Below are 24,494 nucleotides of genomic sequence, written 5' to 3' on the forward strand. Positions count from 1 at the left end.
CCGCAATAGAACACCCAATTAGTCGCAATAGAACACCCAAACAGACGCAATAGAACAGTCTAACAATTGCAATAGAACACCCAATTAGTCGCAACAGAACACCCAAACAGACGCAATAAAACAGCCTAACAGCTGCAATAGAACACCGAAACAGCTGCAATAGAACAGCCTAACAGTCGTAATAGAACCGTCTAACAATTGCAATAGAACACCCAAACAGTTGCAATAGAACAGCCAAACAGTTGCAATAGAACAGCTGAATCGTTGCAATAGAACAGCTGAATAGTTGCAATAGAACAGCCAAACAGATGAATTGAACAGCCAAACAGTTGCAATAGAACAGCCTAACAGTCGCAATAGAACAGCCTTACTGTTGCATTAGTGTGAGGTAGAGATCCACAGTGAACGCTCACACTAAAACTACTTCTTATCCTGGGAAAAATGAGAGCAGCAAAAACAAGAGACTAAAAAGCATTAGAAATCTTTAGACTATATTACAATATTAATATTTAATATTTGTTTCACCTTGATATCGAGGTATTTATCAACGCTATCACACATCACATTTTTCTCCATATCATACAGCCCTAACACACACACACACACACTCACACACACTCACACACACTCATGCAGAAGAGCATGGAAACACTCCAGCTGTTTTCTGCACTATGTCACATTTGAATAAAATAAAATAAATGAGCACATTTACAGCTCCACTGAGTTTCCCATTTACAGAGAGACAGAATAGAGAGAGAGAGAGCGAGAGTGAAAGAGAGAGCAAGAGAGAGAAATAGAGAGAGAGAGAGCGAGAGTGAAAGAGAGAGCGAGAGAGAGAAATAGAGAGAGAGAGGGAGAGATTGGGCGAGAGAGGTGTAGTTATTATATATGACACGTTCCCCACTGAGACCTCTCGCGTGTTTTGAGGAGGGCGGCGGTAAATCAGGGGGAGTTTCACGCAACGTCTCGCTTTTGATCCGACGAGACCACCAACCGTCTCACCTGCACACACACACACACACACACACACACTTCTCACACTCACACTCACACACACACACATACTTCTCACATTGCACAAACTTAGGAGAATGGGTAACATTCACATCTTCCATTTCTCACCAACACAATACAATATGTCCAAATATTTGTGCCCACCTCTTCTGATACATGCAATTAATCAGCTACCTGTTGCTGACACAGATGTGCAAATGCACTTTCAGAAGAGCTTGTTTATTATCTGTGGAAAAGTGGAAGTGCCAATATTACAGGTTATAGCATGAACCTCTAGTGTATTATTGTGACTATTATACCACAGTTCTATTATCACTGTTTATTGAAAGATTTTAAAGAGTTAAAGAGGAGGAGAAAATAGGATCTGTTTGGTTATAAAAACTCCGCCAGTTAAAATAGTTCCATTACTGCTCTGTTTGTTTGTAGCTGCGCTGTTTGGTTTGTAAGCGCTGCTGCATCGTTGCTAGGTTACCTGTATGTGGTGGAGTAATACAGTAATACACGGAGAGGTTCGGTTACAGTACATTACCGTCTGATAACGGCACTCATAGAACGCCTTTCAGCCTCTCAGCCAATCACATTGCAGGGTCTGAACTAACTGTGGTATGATCTGGATTCGAACATTACTCAAATATTCACTATTCACTGTATACCTGTAACTCTACCTCTTCACTACTTTACTTTAACTGATGCTCTCAAACACTTTATTAAGAGACAAGAAATTCAAGTAACTCTTGATGAGTTCAGCACAGCCTGTACCTGTTTAACTTCAACTTTTATTTCTTAAATAGTTTTGTAATTTTGCTTTCTAACTTATATAGATTTTATTTTATTATTAGTTATTTTTTTTATTTGTGTTTTTTATTGTATTATGTGAAAGTTAGTTTTAGCTGAATTTTAGAGTATTAAAGTATTATATAGTTATTGGAGGTTTCAAAGACTTAAATAAAATTGTTAGACAGTAGTAGGTACAGATTTCCACTGCAGGTCTTCAAAGTATTTATATCGATATCGAAATTATATCGTATCGACTAAAATTAAGAAATATATCGCAATATAAATTTTGTCCATATCGTCCAGCACTAGTTATTATTTTCTTTGTCGTGTCAATCCCTGTTTTCTAAATGCTCGGTTGATTGATTGATTAATTGATTGAAATCAAAATGCTTAATTCAAGCACTATAGCGCTTGTTTACAAATCTTTTTGAAGAACATTCTTCTTCTTGCTCTGCTTTTCCAGTCCTGATGAGAGCCAGTTTCATCGTTATAACGTTTTTAACCTTCGTGAGGGAAAAACACAGAATTTAAGGTGTGTTGCAACTAGGGGTGTGCCATATCATATCGTACGTGATAGAATCGCCGAAACCTTTAAATATATGGTGATTGATATTATACCCTGAAATATGGTGCCATATTACGCACCCTTTAATTACCTAATATCACATTAGGGTACGACTTTTTTGCTGTTTTTAGCAAAATAAAAATTCACACTGTTCTCATTACCCATTATATACTATCTACTAGAGACAGATTATATCTGTTTAGTATCATTTATTTTACTTTAATCCTGGATATATAGAGATATTTGAAGTGCATTATTATTATTAGCATCATGACATTCTTGATCATTGACTTCTACTGTTACAAATCTGGTAAAATATATATTTTATATATATATATATATATATATATATATATATATATATATATATATATATATATATATATCTCAGTTAGCCATATCATAGTGCATGCAATAATACATTTTTTAATAATTTTTCGAATTCAGTGTTTTTTTTGTCATATCGCCAAAAGTATCGTTATCATGAAAATACCATGAAATATCGTGATATTATTTTAGAGCCATATCGTCCACCCCTAGCTGCAACGTTTGACCGGTGTCCCAGAACCTCAGGTCTCAAGGTCCCTCAAGGTGCTTCCTTCTACTAACTAACTAACTAACTAACTTCAGTCAGTTCCAGTAGACCAGCTTCCTTTTCCCCAAGACCCCCGCAGCACCGTGACGCAGGATCAGCTCGATCAGAAGGGCGATCGATTGATTAGATGGGATCAGTGAGGGGCTGTACCCGGGAGGCGGCGGTGTCCTGGCGTAGTTCAGCGCTTCATTAAGCAGCGCTAACAGAAACGCCGCCTGTTTAGATTCTGTATAAGTGTATAAAAGCACAAAAGCACTTCAGTAATCAGACATTAAAGCAAATTAATCACTGCTTTCTTCTATTAATATTGATGCTCCTCTAAAGCGCAGTGTGTGTGTGGGGGGGGGGGACCTCTGCTGCTTTGAAGCGATGACGGCTTCGGGGGGATTTCTGTGAAATATGCATGAAACATAAAAGTCGTATGCAAAGTTTGTTAACTTTAAAGGTCCCGGTGCCGAGATGAACGTGATCAAACAAAATTAATGAAGAAATTTCCACCCTGGGGAGCGGAGTGTGTGTGTATGTGTGTGTGTAGGAAGGGGGGGGGGGGGGGGGTATGATTTTCATACCTTTAAGGTGACCTTCCCATGTCGCTGGAGCTTCAGGCAGAGTCCCAGAAGAACATTCAGACTAATTTTAGATCTGGAGGTGAGAGAACTTCTGCACTGTAGAATTACAGTCTTCTCTCCAGAGTGACGACATTATACTGTGTTTATACTGCCTTTAACCAAACAAACCAGGGCCAAAAGTGTGTGTGTGTGTGTGTGTGTGTACCTGTATGCACAGTGCCATTCAAACACTGACTTAAAAACATTATCCATAAAAATCTTTATTTATTATCTTTCTGATTGATTTGAAACATTTTTAGGTTTTAACAGTTTTAGGTCATTTTAACATTTTAACAGTTTTAGGTCAGGAATATGAAACTTTTAAAACATTTGGCCATTTTATTTGGTGATTAAATTTACCACCCTGTTACAATACCAACTGTTACAATCCTTTTACATACCAACTGATTATATACTATCCTGTTACATACCAACCGATTATATACCATCCTTTTACATACCAACTGATTATATACCGTCCTGTTACATACCAACTGATTATATACCACCTTGTTATATACCAACTGATTATATACTATCCTGTTACATACCAACCGATTATATACCATCCTTTTACATACCAACTGATTATATACCGTCCTGTTACATACCAACCGATTATATACCATCCTTTTACATACCAACTGATTATATACCATCCTTTTACATACCAACTGATTATATACTATCCTGTTACATACCAACCGATTATATACCATCCTTTTACATACCAACTGATTATATACCATCCAGTTACATACCAACTGATTATATACCACCTTGTTATATACCAACTGATTATATACCATCCTGTTAACTACCAACTTATTATATACCATCTTGTTACATACCAACTGATTATATACCATCCTGTTACCTACCAACTTATTATATACCATCCAGTTTTAAATAAGTTTTGGCATCATCAGTGTTGTTCTACAAAGTATAAAACCTTGTGTTTGAAGTGTGAACAGACTCTGAGACCGGTCTGTGTGTGAGCGCTCGTGCGACAGGGAGAGAAACCAGTGAGAAACCCGTCAGAAGTTTGAGCTGTGAGGAGTCATTAATCTCTGCTGGAACATCTGTGATTTCTCTTTGCCAGAAGGTTCCTCTGTAAACTGGGAGACGCTTAACGTGACAGAAACCCGTTCTGTTTAACCCTCGACAGTCTCGCTTACTGCTCGCCTACTGCTCGCCTACCACCCTTTACTTTTACTGTGATCATTTATTAGAAATCTAATGAAGGGTTAACAGACTGAACCCATCAAAAGTATTTTATTATTCATTTATTAATTTACATTTATTTATTTGGTCATTCTGACTTTTAGGAAATTCACTAACAGTGCTGTAAGAGAAGCCTGTGCTGTAAGAGACCCTGTGCTGTAAGAGAATCCTGTGCTGTAAGAGAACCCTGTGCTGTAAGAGACCCTGTGCTGTAAGAGAACCCTGTGCTGTAAGAGACCCTGTGCTGTAAGAGACCCTGTGCTGTAAGAGACCCTGTGCTGTAAGAGAACCCTGTGCTGTAAGAGACCCTGTGCTATAAGAGAACCCTGTGCTGTAAGAGACCCTGTGCTGTAAGAGAACCCTGTGCTGTAAGAGAACCCTGTGCTGTAAGAGACCCTGTGCTGTAAGAGAACCCTGTTCTATAAGTGCCAATCAGTGCCATCTCCTCCCTGTGCCCCCGTACAGAGACGGGCATCGTGCCCTCGCCATCCGTAACCATGGCAACTAAAACGCTCCACACCGCCTTTCAGATCCACAGATTAAAGTTCAACTACTTAAATGCACTCGTACTGTACTGCATCTCTCTCTCTCTCTCTCTCTCTCTCTCTCTCTCTCTCAGGTGAGTGGTGATAAGTGTTTGGTCAGTCGGTCAATAACAGGTGTGTTTTGGGACAGACAGGTGAAATGACCTGCAGTCCACCACAAAACACTACATTCAACATCATTCAACCACAATATAGTGCATTTATCTTCTCGTCTCGCCTCGTCTCATCTTTGTCTCCTGTCTTCTCTACACTTTACATCTCATCTCTTCACATCTCATGTCTGTACAATGCCTTATCTGGTCTTGTCTCATCTCATCTCCCCTAATTTCATCTTGTGTCTTCTCTTCTCTTGTCTTCTCTTCTCTTGTCTTCTCTTCTCTTCTCTTCTCTTCTCTTCTCTTGCCTCATCCGGTCTTGTCTCGTCTCATCTTGTGTCTTCTCCTCTCTTCTCTTCTCTTCTCTTCTCTTCTCCTATCTCATCCAGTCTTGTCTCATTTAAACCCTCCTCATCTTACCTTGTTTCCGGTCTTCTCTTCCTTCGCTTCTTCTCTTCTCCAATTCTCACCGCTTGTCTTTTCTCCTGCATTCTCTTCTGACCTGTTCTTGTTTCTCCTCCTCTTTTCAGTTCTTTCTCATCTTGTCTGCTCTCCTGTCTTCTCATGAGAAGCTGATGATCACTCTATGATCATTCTATTCCTGTCTTAACTATTTTGTTCTAATCTAAACCATTCTATTCTCACCTCGTCTCTTTTTGTCTTCTCTTGTTTTCTCCTTTCTTCTCTCAAATTTTGTCAATTTGTCTTATGTTGTTGTCTTTTCTTTTCTCATGTTCTCCCTTCCTATCTCTTTTGTTCTTTTCTCTTTTCTCATCCCTTCTCTTGGCCTTTATTCTCTCTTTTCTTCTCCTGTCCACACTGCTCTTCTCTTCTTCTTTTTGAACTTCTCTTCCCTTTTTCTCTTTTCCTCTTTCTCGTCTCTTCTCTGCTCCTCTGATCTGTTCTATTTAAAGCTGCTGAGTGATTTAGCGTGGGGCTGAATTGATGTGGGGCGTTTTTCATCATGGTAGCTGGTATCTGACCCACATCTCTGTGCTGGGCTGCTCTCCCTGTGTTAAAGCCAGAAGCTGTGGACGCTGCAGTAAAATAGAGCATGAGCGAATCCACACATTCCTGGTTGGTTTGATGTGGACAGGAGAACAACATTTTCTCAGGGAGATTTTCTCCCGCGAGCTTCGTTATCTGCATGTAATGGAGGAACGCTGAGCTCGACGAGGAGCACCAACCACCGAATACAACAGAATCTGATAAATAATAAAACACTGCAGTTAGCTTCAGGCTGGGCTCCGTAACTTGGACATGCTAAGGCTTTTTAGCCAGCTAGCATAAAATAACATAACATGATGAAAGGTTCTGTAGAGCGGAGAACCTTATTCAGGTCAGCTCAGCTTCAATCACACACTGTTCTCACTGTTCTCACTTCAGTTTAAAGGTATAAACACTGTTCACACATACAGTATCACAATATCTGACCAATATATACTGGATACACTCACAATTACTGGATTTTGAAGCAACAAAATTCAATTCACAATTCAACATTACATTAAGTACAATTCACAATCATTATTATAATGCTTCACTGCAGATACTAATTCATAGTGGATTCTATAATTCATGTTATGTACTGCATATGTACATCATTATTAGTAAATAATTTGTGGCAGATAATATGTGATAATATGGAAACCATATAATTCACAGTGGATACTGAATCATTTGTAGTGGAGACCGAATAGTTCCTAGCTATTATCCTAGCTATAAATGAGTCATAGTAGCTGTTGAATATTCATAGTGGAAGCAGATTTATATATAGTAGATAATGAATAATTTATAGTGGATACTGTATCATTTATAGTAGATACTGCATAATCCATAGTATATACTGAATAATTCATAGTGGATACTGAATAATGTGTAGTAGACACTGGATAATTCATAGCAGATTCTGAAAAAATTCATTGTGGATACTAAATCATGTGTAGTAGACACTAAATAATTAATAGTATATACTGAATAATTCATAGTGAATACTGAATCATGTGTAGTAGACACTAAATAATTAATAGTATATACTGATTAATTCATAGTGGATACTGAATCATGTGAAGTAGACACTGAATAATTCATAGCAGATGCTGAGAAAATCATAGTGGATACTTAATCATTTATTTTGAATGCTGAATAGTTCATAATGAAGTTACTGGTAGTTACTAAATATCCATATTGGATTATGAATTATTCATAATATGTACTGAAAAATTCATAGTGGAGACTGAAAGAAATCATTAGCATTTGATATCACATTTGCACAGTTAATAGCTATTAATACAGTAATATTTAATGATTTGTTTTGTTAGATTTCTTAGTCAGTGGAGTGAGAAATACATCTAAAATATATAAATGTTACAGTGGAGGGGATCCAGTATGTATTTATCTGCTATGAACTTTATGTTGTGTATCATGTAGCTCCGGCCAGGCTGACCTTTAGCTGTGTGTGCTGTCAGCGCTTTATCCAGTGCTAACATTATATTACTTTTCCCACATACAACAGCATATTTTAATATAGTGTGTGTGTGTGTGTGTGTGTGTGTGTGTGTGTGTGTGTGTGTGTGTGTGATCACACTGGTGTGTGGTGATGGGCTCTGTCGTCAGTATCAGTGTTGGGTGCAAAGGGCGAAAGGCCTACAGTCCTGTTTATATATATATATATATATATATATATATATATATATATATATATATATGTGTGTGTGCGTGTGTGTGTGTGTGTGTGTGTGTGTGTGGGAAGGGTGTGTCAGGCCTAATCTGGAGAGAGGCAGGGATGGAAAGGTCAGCGGTGGAGGATGTTCTGGAGACACCATTACACACACACACTCACACACACACACTTAAACTGAAGAAAAGACAAAAGAAAGAACAAACAAACAGACTCGTCTTCAGCAGTCTGTATCAGTGGAGACTTTAAACTAGATTCTGGAAACTGTTCCTGTTTCTATTCTATTGGCAGTACTTCTCGACTACATTGTGCATTTTCACATCTGTGTCAGCAGTGGGTGCAATATACAGTAGCTGAATAAATGCATGTACTTTTCCTGTCGTTACGATAGCGAAGACATGCTGATATGCCTTAAATCAGGCTGCACACTTCACAACTCACCTATAGATCATTAAAACATGTGTGTGTGTAGGTGTAGGTGTGTGTGTGTGTTTCTTCTCCCACTTCTGTTTGTCCTTTTTGTCCACAAGACCATTTAAACTCATCATTACATCATTATAAACTGTATAGTGTGTGTATATATACAGTGTGTAAGGTTTTAATGTGTGTGTGTGTGTGTGTGTGTCACGCTGCTCTTAACACAGACATTATTTATTGATCAGAAACGTCTCGTTCGTCTCTTGGGTCTCAGTATCTGGTTCTGTTTAAAGTGGAGAAAAGTATATTTATCACAACATCTGTACCACCCGATTTCAGCCTTCTAGAACAGCCTTATACACTGCCTTTATACATTAACTTTATACATTATCTTCATACATTACCTTTTATACATTACCTTTATACATTACCTTTATTCATTATCTTCATACATTACCTTTATACATTACCTTTATTCATTATCTTCATACATTACCTTTATACATTACCTTTATTCATTACCTTTATTCATTATCTTCATACACTACCTTTATACATTACCTTTATACATTACCTTTATTCATTATCTTCATACATTACCTTTATACATTACCTTTATACATTACCTTTATTCATTATCTTCATACATTACCTTTATACATTACCTTTATTCATTATCTTCATACATTACCTTTATACATTACCTTTATTCATTATCTTCATACACTACCTTTATACATTACCTTTATACATTATCTTCATACATTACCTTTATACATTACCTTTATACATTACCTTTATACATTACCTTTATTCATTATCTTCATACATTACCTTTATACATTACCTTTATTCATTATCTTCATACATTACCTTTATACATTACCTTTATTCATTATCTTCATACACTACCTTTATACATTACCTTTATACATTATCTTCATACATTACCTTTATACATTACCTTTATACATTATCTTCATACATTACCTTTATACATTACCTTCATACATTACCTTTATACATTAAAATTATACATTACCTTTACACACTATCTTTATATATTATCTTTATACATTACCTTTATACATTATCTTTATACATTATCTTTATATATTATCTTTATACATTACCTTTATGCATTACCTTTGTACATTACCTTCATATTTTATCTTTATGCATTACCTCTACATTACACTCATACATTACCACCATACATTATCTTTATACATTACCTTTATACATTATCTTTATATATTAACCTAATAATTTACTTTTATACATTACCTTCATACATTATCTTTATTACTGCTTGATTACTAATTTTATACAATACATTCATTATACAGCATATTTTTACATTATCTTCAGACTTTACCTGTATACATTATTCTTATTCATTACCATTATACATTATCTTCATACCATATGCTTGAGTTTAAATGTGTTCAGGTATGATGTTTTTGAATTTGTTTGGTTATTTTTATTTTAGGTTTAGTGTAGATTAATTGTGTTTAATTCAGTTTATTTCATTGTAATACAGGCAGTTTAATTCCACTAGCTCAGTTTCTGTTTAGTTCTGTTCTATAGAGTTCAGAGTGGAGTTTAATCCTTAATCCTGAGTTCAGATGATTCTGATTCAGTTCTGTTTGAATCTTGTTTAATCAGTTCAGATTGAATATATTTAACTCCAACTCTGTTACAGTGTGGTCAGTTCAGATTTATTAAACAGTCTTTGATTTATTTATCTTTTATTCTTTTTTTTTTTGTATTAATTTACTTCAGTTCAGTTCAGTTCTCTTCACTGCCTGACTGAATAATAATAATTCACTTTAATGGCTAAATATTCTTATTATGAAAGGAATGAAACAGGTTAATATAAAATAATGAAATAAGGAATAGTAGATTAAAGGCTGAATGGGAGGAGGAATAAAGGAGGTAATGAAGAAAGCAGAACCGAGTCTCGGACCTTTACAGAACCGAGCTGATGGAGCGTCTCCAGAGAGACGGGTCTCCGGGGGAACGGCGTCTTCAGTTAAACATCGTCTGCCTTTGTGTTTAAACCAGTTCAATTTGTAGAATTTAGTGAAGCGCTACCTTACACTCATCAAAGAGACGGAATATTCACCATTTATAACACACACACACACACACACACACAGTAACACTCACACACACACACACACACTAACACACACACAGTAAAACTCACACACTCACACACACACACACACACACTGCTGTGATTTTCATTAACTGAGATAAAAGACTCATATAATCTTTCTTACTGTCAGAAAGAAAGAGAAAGGAGAGAGAGAGACAGAGGAAGAGAAAGGGAGAGAGGGACAGTGTGACAGAGAGAGAAAAAGAGAGAGACAGAGAGAGGGAGAATGATAAATAGAGAGCAAAACAGAGAGAGACAGACAGAAGGAGAGATAAGTGAAGAGTAAGAGAGAGTGATAAGAAGAGGGGGACACAGAGAGAGAGACAGAAAGAGACAGAGGGATGGAGGGAGACATACAGAGAGAGAAAGAGAGAGAGGGAGAGCAAGACAGAGAGAGAATAAGAGACACAGACAGACAGTCAGAGAGAGGGAGAGCAATACATAGAGAGCAAGACCGAGAAAAAGAGAAAGACAAAGAGAGACACAGACAGAGAGAGAGAGACAGAGGGAGAGAGAGAGAGAAATAAACATTAAGAGTGAGACAGAAAGCGACAGACAGAAAGGGAGGGAGAGAAAAAATACAGAGTGAGACAGAGATAAAGAGAGAGACAGACAGACAGATAGATAGTGAAAAGAAAAGCGGGACAGATAGAGAGAGATGGAAAGAGATAAATAGAGAGCGAGACAGAGAGAAAGACAGAGAACATATGCAGACAGAGGGAGAGTGAGACACAGAGAGAGACAGAAGAGAGAGAGAGAGATACATTTCAGCTAGAGGACAAATTGTTGGTGCACGTCTTGCTGGAGCATCTGTGACCAAGACAGCAAGTCTTTGTGATGCATCAAGAGCCACGGTATCCAGGGTAATGTCAGCATACCACCAAGAAGAACCAACCACATCCAACAGGATTAACTGTGGACGCTGTAAGAGGAAGCTGTCTGAAAGGGATGTTCGGGTGCTAACCCGGATTGTATCCAAAAAACATAAAACCACGGCTTATCAAATCACGCAGAATTCAATGTGCACCTCAACTCTCCTGTTTCCACCAGAACTGTCCGTCACCACAATCAATTATATACTAAAGTATTTTTACACATTTTCAGATCAGATCCTGATTGATAAAGTTAATTTTATTGTATTATTAAGTGATTGTGTTCTGATGCGTCGCTGTAAGAGACGAGTCGCCCGCAGGTTGGCAGGTTATCCAGGTCCCCAACAGAATAATGGATCTCTCCATCTTCAGAAAAGGTGTGAGGCGGCGACCTGTAATTATGTGTGTGTTGGTGTGTATCAGTGCGGCCATGACTCCACACTGCTCTCGTGTTTTTTCTGCTCTTTTCACTCGTCCTGGTGGCCTTTCGCACAGCGGAGCAAACAGAAGCTGAGACAAAGTGAAGTCTATGAATAACAAGTGCGCCTGGGCTTCTGGGCTTTGGTTGAGGGCTGGAGGTGTGTGTGTGTGTGAGTGTGTGTGTGTGTGTGTGTGTGTGTGATGATTGTGGAGATCACAGCTGTTCCCTCCTGACAGCAGTTGGTCGTAGTGTTGTATCAGAGCTCACAGTGGTGGATGGAAATCAGCTGTGTGTGAGAAATCGGCGACACACACTCGCTTCTGGATGATTGTGTTTGTATGTATTTATATATTTGTGAGGACCAAATGTATTTTGATGCATCTAATAATTATTTTAATAATAAATATTAATAACATAGTAATAATAAATATGAAAGTCGTAGGGGCCTTGAGTAATTAGTGGTTCAGAGGAACATTGCGGAAACCTACCTGGGATACCACAGCAACCAACTAGCAACACCACAGCAACCACCTAGAAACCATTTGGCAACCACAAAGCAACAGCTTTCCAACAACTCAGCAACACCAAATCCATTAATTCAAATACTGTAGCAATCAATTAACAACACCGTGACATCCTCTTATCAACCATATTAGGAATGCCACCATATCAACCACTTAGGAATGCCACTGCAAAAAAAAAAAAAAAAAAAATACCTGGGATGCCGTAGCAACCAAATAGCAACACCAAGCCAGCCATCTAGAAACCATTTAGCAACCACAGAGCAAGACCTTACCAACGACATAGCCATTTAGATACTTAGGACACCATATTAACCACTTAGGAATGCAACTGCAATTAACTACCAGGAACACCCAAGCAACTAATTAGCAAAACCAAAGCAACCACCTAGAAACCATTTAAGAACCACCGAGCAACACCTTACCAACCACTCAGCATTGCAATATCAATCTATTCAAATACTATAGCAATCACTTAACAACACCATAACATTCCCCTGAGAGACCATATTAGGAACCACTTAGGAACATCACTGCAAAAACGTATCTGGAACACCATAGCAACCAATTAGCAACACCAAAACAACCTCCACAAACCATTTAGCAACTACCGAGCAACACCTTACCAACCTCTCAGCAATGCCATATCAATCATTTTAGATACTATAGCAATCACTTAACAACACTATAACATCCTCTTGGGATACCATATAAACCACTTCAGAATGCCACTGAAATAAAAAAAAAACTACCTGTGATACCATAGCAACACCACAGCAACCACCTAGCAACACCTTACAAACCTCTTAACAAAACTGTATCAATTAATTTAGATACTAAAGCAATCACTTAACAACACAATAACATTCCCTTGAGCTATTAAATCAACCACTTAGGAACACCACTGCAAAAAAATACCTGGAATACCATAGCAACTAATTAGCGAAACCAAAGCAGCCACTTACAAACATTCTAGTGACTACTAGAATTTGCGAGCACATGGGATTCCATATCAACCACTCACGTGTAATAAAATAGATATTTGTCCACTGCCGCGCGCCCTAATTACACTTCGGGCGCGCCACGGTTTCCACAAAGATCCACGTTAAAAACACAAAAGCGAGTGGAAATGGAGGAGCTACTGAACGCTGTGATGATGTCACGTGACCGAGAAAAAAATCCTAAAAACTCACTGATCCTCCTGTTTGTTCCATTGCATATCCATATTTCTGTTAATGATGAAATGCACGCTCACTGTACAGAATATCTGTTGTTTTATAATAAAGTAAGAATGCAGTGTGAATGAGGATTAAAGCAGAAGTGGTGTGGATCTGGATCCTGGTGTGAACGCTCTGATGGTAATGGTTTCAGATGCAGCTCTGCTCGTGGTCCGTGTTCTGTGATGAATCTTTCAGCAGCCATTCAGAGACCTGTCAATCATTCAGCCGAGCAGCCCTGTTCTCTACACCCCCCACTAACTCTACCTCTCTCTACCTCTCTCTCTATCTCTCTCTCTCTTTATTTTACCACATGCTGAGCGCCTCCCCTGTTCATCTGTCTTTCATTCCTGTCCTCTTTTGATTCAGTTCAGCCGTGTTCGTTAGAGCTCTGACTTTATTAATCTTATTAAACAGCTGGATTCGCTTTTATATCTCTCACTATTATAAACCCAATTAAACACTCCAAATACACCAAATACATCACTTTATATCACAGTATTACTGTGTAATAGTGATGTATATTTATTCATATCAGTGCCATAGTAGTGTCATTGCCGTAATGCATATATCACAGATTATATCAGAATATATACGTGCAAAATAGCATTTATTCTACTCCAATCTAGAATACACGGGATAGATTATTAATGATTATTGGTGATGTCTGGAGAAATGTTCTGAAAAGTTCTGTATTTTGTAAATATTACAATATGAGACTGCACAATATGTGCAGACTAAAAATATTCAGTGTTTTTTAATTATTTAAAAATGTTCTGCATTGTAGATTAATACTAAACTCATCCAAACTATGAATTTTTTATTGAACAAAAAATTGTATGAATATGTTTTAAGTCACTGTTTGTCATTTTTTTAACTAATTTACTCATTTTTCTTAGTAAAAAGCTACTGTAGCACCCGGTTGGACACACTGAAAGGATAAACAAAAAAGCCGTTTACATTCGTCACTTTATTGCTGGAACTCACAATGGTTGCAGTGATAAAACGGTAACTTAAAAGTAACTAAAAAGTAACTAAGTCAGTTCATTTTAAAATTAAGTAATTCATAAAGTAAGTAAGTCAGTTAATTATAAAATTAAATAATCCATAAAGTAACTGTCAGTTCATTTTAAAATCAAGTAATGCATAAAGTAACTGAGTCAGTTTATTTTAAAATTAAGTAATCCACAAAGTAATTGTCAGTTAATTTTAAATTTAAGTAATCCATAAAGTAACTAAGTCAGTTCTTTTTTTTTAATTAAGTAATTCATAAAGTAACTTAGACAATTAATTAAAAAAATAAGTAATGCATAAAGTAACTGAGTCAGTTTATTTTTTTAATTAAGTAATTCATAAAGTAACTAAGTTAGTTAATTTTAAAATTAAGTAATCCATAAAGTAACTGAGTTACTCTTTTAAGGAGAAATCAGTAATCAGATTACTTTTTCACTTTGTACTGATGGTATGTTGGGTATTTGATATGTCAGTATAGTAGAGTAAAAGGGTAACTCTGCAGTACAGTGCTGCAGTCGTATACAGCAGATTATGTCTTTAGAAAATACAGTTGAATCTATATTTAAATGAATTTCTGATGCGGGTTCAGATCTCCTGCCGGGTCGGGTCGTGTTGGGCGTGTGAATTATTCTGCTGTTCGGGAAGCTTCTCGCCGTGTCGCGGACGCTGATGTGCGAGTGCGTGCGGTATTGCGGACGCTGATGCACGAGTGCGTGCGATATTGTTTGGATAGAGTGATATTAATTATGAATGTTGGGCGAGATACACAGAGTGGCTCGCGCTCAGCTGACGAGCCGAAAGGTTTAAACACATAACACACAGTCACACACAGGTTGGTTTTGGTAAAAAAAAAAAAAAAAAGGTCCGGTGATCCAGTATAACACTGCTTTAGTCCGGTGGAGGAGTGGGCGGAGAAGAACGATAGGATTTCGGCTCTTGGAGGAAGCGAGGCAGTGAGACGAACAACAGTTAGAAACGTTTTAAAATAAAGACATTTTTACACTAATAACAGTCTTTGCAACGTCATATGTTACATTATAACATGTGTAATAATGCCCTGCTAAGTGCAGTTCAGCCACTGACCTAGTAACCTACTAACTAGTCTTAAACAGAACTGTTCTAAACGTACACCTACCTATCTCAATTATACTTGGCTGGTGTTTTTCCTCCATAGACTAATTCTAACCATTTGTTTCTTAGCTCTGAATTACTGGGTAAAGTATATAAACACTGATGTGTTATTCACACAAATAACACAGGAATGAACTGCATGCTGTTCCTAGCGCTGTTAGTTAGCTCCCATCTGACGAGACGGCGTCGCCGCCCGGCTTTAGCTCTGTCTGTGGGCGCTCCCGAGCCGAGGTGGGCGGAGCCATGAATACTAATTCACGGGTTGATGTAGACACGGTGCTTTTCCTGTTTGACTCCTGATGTTTTTTCTGAATATTTTATTTTTTACTGGCTGCTGCAGACAATGAGCAAGAGGTTGAGGAAGAGTTTCATCATGTGCAGCATCATAAACAACTCAGAGAGACCAAGAACAACAAGAAAAAGTGAATTTTAGCATTTTACCTCTATTCTTGTGAGGACATCTCAGATCCTGAGGTCCTCAGGAAGGTAGCAAAACATGCTCACTTATACACTCATTCTGAGATATCCATTAGAGTGGTTTCCAGTAATTACTGTCGTTGCTGGTTTATAGGTATTATTTCTGGTGATGTAGGTTTATACGGCCACTGAGTGTGTGTGTGTGTGTGTGTGTCGGACAGTGATACGTAATGAGGGGCTTTAATATTTAATGCTATTGGATTTGCACAGCTAATAAAAGGCCTGGTTCCTCCATTAGACGCGTCAGGAGAACAGCATTACTGCAATGCATTTCAGTGTAAATCACTATCTGTCTGCAGCTCCTCAATTATTAACACTGCCACAAACTCATTACACTCTTATATACACACTTACACTCACACAAACACTCGTCACCGGCCACGTCCGGTCGGAGAGCCCTCCCCCTCCCACTCCATTAGGAGCGTGACCTCTATTCTGTAAAGCTGTGTTATTACCTGACACGTCGTCCGGATCTGGAAATGGAAACCGGAATGTTCTGACATGTTGAAACACATGAATTACATCCCGTCACTTTAGATAAACCAACTGCTCTGGATTTACTGCCTTACTGAAGCTGTGGAGAGAGTATAGAGGATTTTACACGCAATAGAAGATCATTTAGCGCCTAAAACTGCGATATATATATATATATATATATATATATATATATATATATATATATATATATATATATATATTAGGCATTTACGCTTAGTTTAACAGTAACATTATTCCAAACATCGCAAACTTGAATCAGTACAGTAGGTCATGTTGCTTCTCCATCAGCAGCTGGAGTCTGAGAGAGAGAGAGAGAGAGAGAGAGAGAGAGAGAGAGTACAGTAGATCATGCTGCTGCTTATCCATCAGCAGCTGGAGTCCGAGAGAGAGAGAAAGAGAGAGAGAGTACAGAAGGTCATGCTGCTTCTCTATCAGCAGCCGGAGTCTGAGAGAGAGAGAGAGAGAGAGTACAGTAGGTCATGCTGCTGCTTCTCCATCAGCAGCCGGAGTCTGAGAGAGAGAGAGAGAGAGAGAGAGAGAGAGAGTACAGTAGGTCATGCTGCTTCTCCATCAGCAGCCGGAGTCTGAGAGAGAGAGAGAGAGAGAGAGAGAGAGAGAGTACAGAAGGTCATGCTGCTTCTCTATCAGCAGCCGGAGTCTGAGAGAGAGAGAGAGAGAGAGTACAGTACGTCATGCTGCTGTTTCTCCATCAGCAGCCGGAGTCTGAGAGAGAGAGAGAGAGAGAGAGAGAGAGTACAGTAGGTCATGCTGCTGCTTCTCCATCAGCAGCCGGAGTCTGAGAGAGAGAGAGAGAGAGAGGGAGAGAGAGTACAGTACGTCATGCTGCTGTTTCTCCATCAGCAGCCGGAGTCTGAGAGAGAGAGAGAGAGAGAGAGAGAGAGAGTACAGTAGGTCATGCTGCTTCTCCATCAGCAGCCGGAGTCTGAGAGAGAGAGAGAGAGAGTACAGTAGGTCATGCTGCTTCTCCATCAGCAGCCAGAGTCTGAGAGTTCAGCTATTGTATTTAATAAGTGAATATTGATATTATTAGATATTTAGTAAAATTAGTTTTATTGTTAGTGATTTGTTTTATGTTAGTAGAATTACAGTAAAATACAGTAGAATTACAGAAACACTGTAATTTAACGTACATTAATTTACAAATCTATTTGTAGAGTTCTCTGTAGGAGAAGCTAATCAGAAAATGTAGTTTTTGAGGTTGAGCCGTGTGAAGCTCTGGTGTCTAATGGACTCTGGTTATTGACAGTAAAGTGCTGCATAAAAACTGTCGCTGCTGCATCTCTTTCAGCCTTCATTAAGTGACTCAGCCTTTTTACCACATGCGTATTAAAGCTCCAAACTTGGACAGTTTTGACAGTTGACAGGTATTAAAGAGGCCATTAGCAGGAGAACAGCTGCAGAGTGTGAAACTCACTTCAGCTTCAAACGAGCCCGTTAAAAGCTTTCCTTTGGAGAGCGGCGGGAGAACGGCGGTGAAGGCCACTCCGCCGGTGATGGACCGATGGAGAGGCTCTCAGATTTATCCGTCCAAATCAAGAAGCTTTTCATCAACAGCCGCTAATAGCCAGCATTCACACTGCCATTAAATCAGCTAGATATCAAACACCATCATTCCCAACTCAAATACCATCATTCTCCATCAAACTGCTCCCAAACTCCATTATTCTACATCAAACTGCGCCCAAATACCATCATTCTCCATCAAACTGCGCCCAAATACCATCATTCTCCATCAAACTGTGCCCAAATACCATCATTCTCCAACAAACTGCGCCCAATTACCATCATTCTCCAACAAAATGCGCCCAAATACCATCATTCTCCAACAAACTGCACCCAATTACCATCATTCTCCAACAAACTGCGCCTAACTCCATCATTCCCAACACATACATCATTCTACATCAAACTCTGCCCAAATACCATCATTCTCCAACAAAATGCGCCCAAATAACATCGTTCTCCAACAAACTGCGCCCAAATACCATAATTCTCCAACAAACTGCGCCTAAACACCATCATTCCAAACACATACAACATCATTCTCCATCAAACTCTGCCCAAATGCCATCATTCTTCATCAAACTCTGCCCAAATACCATCATTCTCCAACAAAATGTGCCCAAATACCATCATTCTCCAACAAACTGTGCCTAAACACCATCATTCCCAACACATACAACATCATTCTACATCAAACTCTGCCCAAATACCATCATTCTCCATGAAACTCTGCCCAAATACCATCATTCTCCATGAAACTGCACCCAAACTCCATCATTCTCCATCAAACTCCCCAAATTCCATCATTCTCAAGCCAAATACCATCATTCGCCTTTAAACTCACCCAAACACCATAATTCTCCACTCAAACTCCATCATTCCCAGCCCAAACACCATCATTCTCCATCAAACTCCACCCAAATACCACAATTCCCATTCCAAACACCATTGTTCTCCATCAAACTCCAACCAAACACCATCATTCCCAACCCAAATACCATCGTTCTCCATCAAACTCCAACCAAACACCATCATTCCCAACCCAAATACCATCATTCTACATCAAACTCCACCTAAACTCCATCATTCCCAACCCAAGCACCATCATTCTTTATCAAACTCCATCATCATTCTCCACCAACATAATATCCAAACTGTGATCCAGATTAAGAGTATTTAATCTAAATGAAGAGGTTCTCCTAACAGTCAGAACTCAGTATAAACTGTGTTTTTATGGGTGTTTGTTGGAGAGTGTTGTATCTCAGGCCGGGTTTGCAGTGGTTTAATTAAGGAGATTGATGTGGAATAGAGCAGGATGCTGCTGTGCTGTTGAATGGAAATAAGAACGTTCTGTTTTAATTATGTGTCACAATAAGATGTCAGGACTCTGCAGAAAAGTCGCTTAAGTAACAGAATCAGTGGCAGTTCCTCCTTCCCCCACAGCAGCTCTGTGAACTTTAGTGACTGTATAAAACCACGACTATAAAACTGCTTTAATAGTGAAGCATCCACTGCTCTAGTGCCTCTGCTGGCTGGTTGCAGTATAACATGTAGCTCCGCCCCTCTCCTTACACAATTAGTTTCCATCTCATTTCTCTATTATAAACAATACTTTCTTCCCCAGTCTTTTACTGTTTCAACAGTTACTGTTTTAATATTACATTATTTTACAGTTCTTTTACATTCTTCAAAGTATCTCCTCTTGTTTAGATGATCAGTTTTGAACATCTCTGCTGGATTTTCTCAGTCAGTTTTATGAGGTAGAATCACCTGGAATTCAGGATTTCAGTTAACAGCTGTGCTGAACTCATCAAGAGTTAATTACTTGAATTTCTTGTCTCTTAATAAAGTGTTTGAGAGCATCAGTTAAAGTAAAGTAGTGAAGAGGTAGAGTTACAGGTATACAGTGAATTTCAAAAACTTTGAAAGTATCCTCAAGTGCAGTTGCCGCAAATACCATCTAAAACATAATAATGATGAAACTGGCACTCATCAGGACTGCCCCAAGAAATTGTTTCAATTGTGATACATATTGTATTGCCAGTTCTTGTCAATGCACAGCCCTTTTGTTTCACGCTTTCCTCTGCTGAAAACAACTTTAATGATGATTGCAGATTTCATTGTCCAGCAGGACTTGGCACACTGCCCACACTGTGTACCGAAAGTACCAATTGGTCTTATTATATAATATTCTAATTTTCCGACACACTGATTTTTGGGTTTTTACTGGATATAAGCAACAAATAAAATAACTTTTTTTTAATTATATTCTTTTTTTTACTTTTTTTTTAAGATGCACTAGTGTATAAAAGAATATAGGCACATATGGTGGAGCTCTAGGAACGCCAGTGACCATCATTTATTGCAATGATTTCTGTATATCATCTGGAGATTTGATAAGTAGTTATTGATAAAGACTAACCCATCCTTTCTTTCTCTCTCTTTCTTTTCTTTTCTTTTCTTTTTCATGCTCGTCCTTCGTCCTGCTCTTCACTCGACTCAGGTAAGACCAGCTGGAGTTAAATTTTTTACTCTTTATTATTATTTCTTTTTCTCTCTCTCTCTTTCGCTTTCCCTCTCTCTCTCTCTCTCTCTCTATATATATATCTTTCTCTCTTTCTTTCTCTCTCTCTCTGTGATCTGCAGTCTGATGTGTAGAAATGGTGTCTGCAGGTATTGATGTTTCTCTCTGAAAGAAAAATGTCAGGACAGTTAAAGTCATCGATTTCTGCAGGAGAGCAGAGTGGCCTCGGCTCTGCTTTAGCGTCCGCCTGTGTCCCGCCGAGCGCTGCTGATTTATCCCAAAAACAGCCAATTACAGATCAGCGCCTAACGATTCTGGACACTTATTGGCTGGAGAAGCCTTCGGGGCGGGAGCCAATCATTCAGCCAGTTACTGTTTACCAATCCCAGACTGGAGCAGTGGTTTTAACCGTTAGAACCGTACGGACGGATTTTACGTCTAAAATCTCACCTTGTGTTCTCAGCTTAATTACTCAGGAATCCCTTCACTCATTAACATAATCCATATATGGTCAGAAAGGGCGGAGCTTACTCTTTCTAAAAATAGTGATCACATCCCAGTGCGGTAAAGCTAAATCTACAAGAAACCCATTGAGAGAAAAACACCTAAAAAAGTGAAAAATCTCCTTCCTCAACCAATATTATTTACCTTTAGTGCTTCAAACACATTTATATGATGTTTCAAACCAAATAATATCAGTAAATAAAGACTCAAAAGTGTCCACAGAAAAAAAACAGTGTGACTAAACTACCTGCTTTACTCAAACTAAAGCTAGGTATGGTGTGCGCACTACTTTATGTAGCTTTTATTTTACTTGCGCATTTTTACTAACTTTTTTACTAAGTTATTTTGCGCTAAACTCAATTTTTATTTATTTAGACTAAAAAAAGTTTACATTTCTGTATATATTTAGTTTTCTTTGTGTGTTCTGATTAAAAATACTGAAAGGCATAGGCTGCTCTGAGTGTCAGGTGGTTTTTAGTATCTACATGTATCCTAGAGGTGTGATTATTGATTATCAAGAAAAATAAAATAACTCCACCTGATGCTGTTTCTCCGTGTATTTTATTAAAGTAATAATTACTAAGACATGTAATGAACTCAAATCATCAATTTTCTTATGCTTTCTTTAACACATAAACACTCTAGTCATTTTTGAAAATATATCTTAGGTGTGAATATATTTAAAGTCTATGCATTCAAAAATATATATATAAAAAAAACAGGCGCTTGGTAAAATTTTGAGCAAAACATGATCAGTTCCAGGAAAATGTAACAATTCTGCTTCCTTTTACATTTTAAATGATAATATTTTTGAGCAGTCTGCTGGAAAATGAAATCTAGATCTATAAAAGTTGTCAGTAGCAGAGGGAAGCTGTAAGATATGAAGTGCTGTAAGATTTTGTGGGAAAACAAAACTGCACTGACTTTAGACTTGATAATAAAACACAGTGGATCAACACCAGCAGATGACAGACATGACTCTCCATTAAACCATCACCGATTGGTGGAAACTTCACACTAGACCTCGAGCAGTTTGGACTGTGTGTCTCTCCACTCTTCCTCCAGACTCTGATCCCTTCATTTCCTTTAAAAGAAATGTAAAATTTACTGATGATCAGTGATGGTTTAATGGAGAGTCATGTCATTTCCAGAACACCATGCCCATCAGTGTAGATATATTCAGATATATTCATTTAAGCAACACAGGAGGAATTAGTGAAAATAGACTGCTGGTGGGGTGTAAGATAGCGATGAGCATTGTATTTTATTATATGAACTGAGCTTCTTTAATGTTACCTTTAGCGTCAGAGAGACAGTTTTGTCTATTTGTCTTCTTCATCCATCACCTCTCCCCTCTCTTCTCTCTCTCTCTCTCTTTTTCTGTATCTCTCTCTCTCTCTCTCTCTCTCTGTAATCCCTGGTGACGGTGGTGAACCACATCAAGCCTTTTTTCAGCGTTTCCCATCAGCCCCCTCGGGCGTCAGTAGCGGCGGTGGCGGTTGTGCCCGCTGTGATGCGAGTGGGGGCAGTTCGGCTCGCTCGCTCCACCTGACTGAGATTCATCACCTAAATCACACGGCCAGCTTTACAGAGTGACAGCCCCGGGCACACACACACACACACACACACACACACCAATCACATCATACACACTCACTCTCACACCATTTCCATTTTTCCAAACTCCATTATCCAATCAGATGGGTCGAATGAGTTCTGCCCCCGCCCGCCCCCGCTGTGAGTGGAATAACGCTGAATGCTGATGTTTATGAATTCTGTGTGTGTGTGTGGTGGAGTGTGTGTGTGTGGTGGAGTGTGAGAAGTGTGTGAGCACTCAGGGGGGTAATAAAGGGGATAAAATCGATCGGAATTGAAATATCAGTAATGTTACAGAACAAAAAGGTCATTATTACATTATTGCAGTGTTTTGCAGCAGTATATTGATTTTTTATTATTATTTTTGGTCAGATATAAAGATTGGTATCAGTAAGTAATGCCGTTATTGTTGTTTCATCCCTAGTATTGGATGGAGTACCATCTTTCCAGAGAACAAGGTTCTTCCACTACTAGAGAAGACCTTATACCATATACCCCTTTTGCCTTCGCCTGCCGAGTCCTGTTCTATTGGCAGTATTTCTTCTTTACAGGAATTAAAAGAGACATATTGCACAAAATTCACTTTTTTTGCATGCTTTTGTATTTCCACTTGGTTCTCAAATGCCCCTATAAACACTAAAAACACTCCAATCACCAAAAAACAAATACCTTTTGGCCAGTTTGGGGTCAGGAATAATTTGCCTCTATGAGCCGTTTGGATGCCCCTCCCTTATTGTGACATCACAATAAGGAAACCTGCATAATAGAATCACCCTGGCTCCACTATTCACCCATCAACACCCACCAGTGCCCCACCCACTAGAAATTCAGTTGAAGAAACACCATTTAAGAGTGCTTGTTGAGAGCTTTGGGCAGTACACAGCAGGATTAGCCAGCAGACTTCTTCTGAGGGAGGGATCTATGCATACTGTCTGTGGCAAGTCAGCAGATGAGGGAGTTGTAAGAACGTTCAAATAACGAGTTTTGTGTTTCTATCACAGTGAAGTATGAACTAGCGTGATTGTGTTTTCCATTTAGCAAATGCTAATGCTAACAAGCGGTATTCTGTAAAGGACTGAAACTGGTAAGAATAGAGCTCTTGAGATATTTTTCTTTATGTGAGAGTGATTTTGTACAAAGAACTTCAAGAACTATTCTATTCTAACTTTACAGAGAATAACTACCCATTATACATTTAAGACACAGAAATAAAGTATCTAAGTATCTAATAGTGGTGTGCCATATCGTATCGTACATGATAATATCGCTCCATATCACCCACCCCTAATTATCACATCAGGGTACGACTTTTTTGCTGTTTTTTAAAAGAAAAATTCACACTGTTCTCATTTCCCATTATATATCTACTAGAGACAGATTATATGTGTCCAGTATCATTTATTTTACTTTAATCCTGGATATATGGAGATATCTGGAGTGCATTACTATTAGTATCATGACATTCTGGATTATTGATTTCTGTTATAAATCTGATAAAATTCTTTTATTTT

General features: G+C 38.3%; 1 protein-coding gene and 1 long non-coding RNA gene across 5 annotated transcripts in view; one reads left to right on the top strand and one right to left on the bottom strand.

Annotated features, from left to right (window-relative positions):
• Window positions 1-24,494, top strand: part of LOC103042003 (cadherin-4) — a 626,601-nt gene that overhangs the window by 238,065 nt on the left and 364,042 nt on the right. The window lies entirely within an intron of this gene.
• On the bottom strand, window positions 4,847-5,203 carry LOC125780649 (uncharacterized). 3 transcript variants are annotated; one of them, XR_007423917.1, is made up of 3 exons: window positions 5,144-5,203; window positions 5,005-5,091; window positions 4,847-4,934 (listed from the first exon to the last, which is right to left on the bottom strand). It is a non-coding gene; the product is annotated as an uncharacterized LOC125780649 (long non-coding RNA). The 3 variants fall into 3 exon arrangements; XR_007423916.1 differs by having other exon boundaries at window positions 4,987-5,091; XR_007423915.1 differs by having other exon boundaries at window positions 4,970-5,039; window positions 5,126-5,203.

Source organism: Astyanax mexicanus, chromosome 13 (assembly GCF_023375975.1).
Source record: "Astyanax mexicanus isolate ESR-SI-001 chromosome 13, AstMex3_surface, whole genome shotgun sequence".
NCBI classification, from domain to species: domain Eukaryota; kingdom Metazoa; phylum Chordata; class Actinopteri; order Characiformes; family Acestrorhamphidae; genus Astyanax; species Astyanax mexicanus.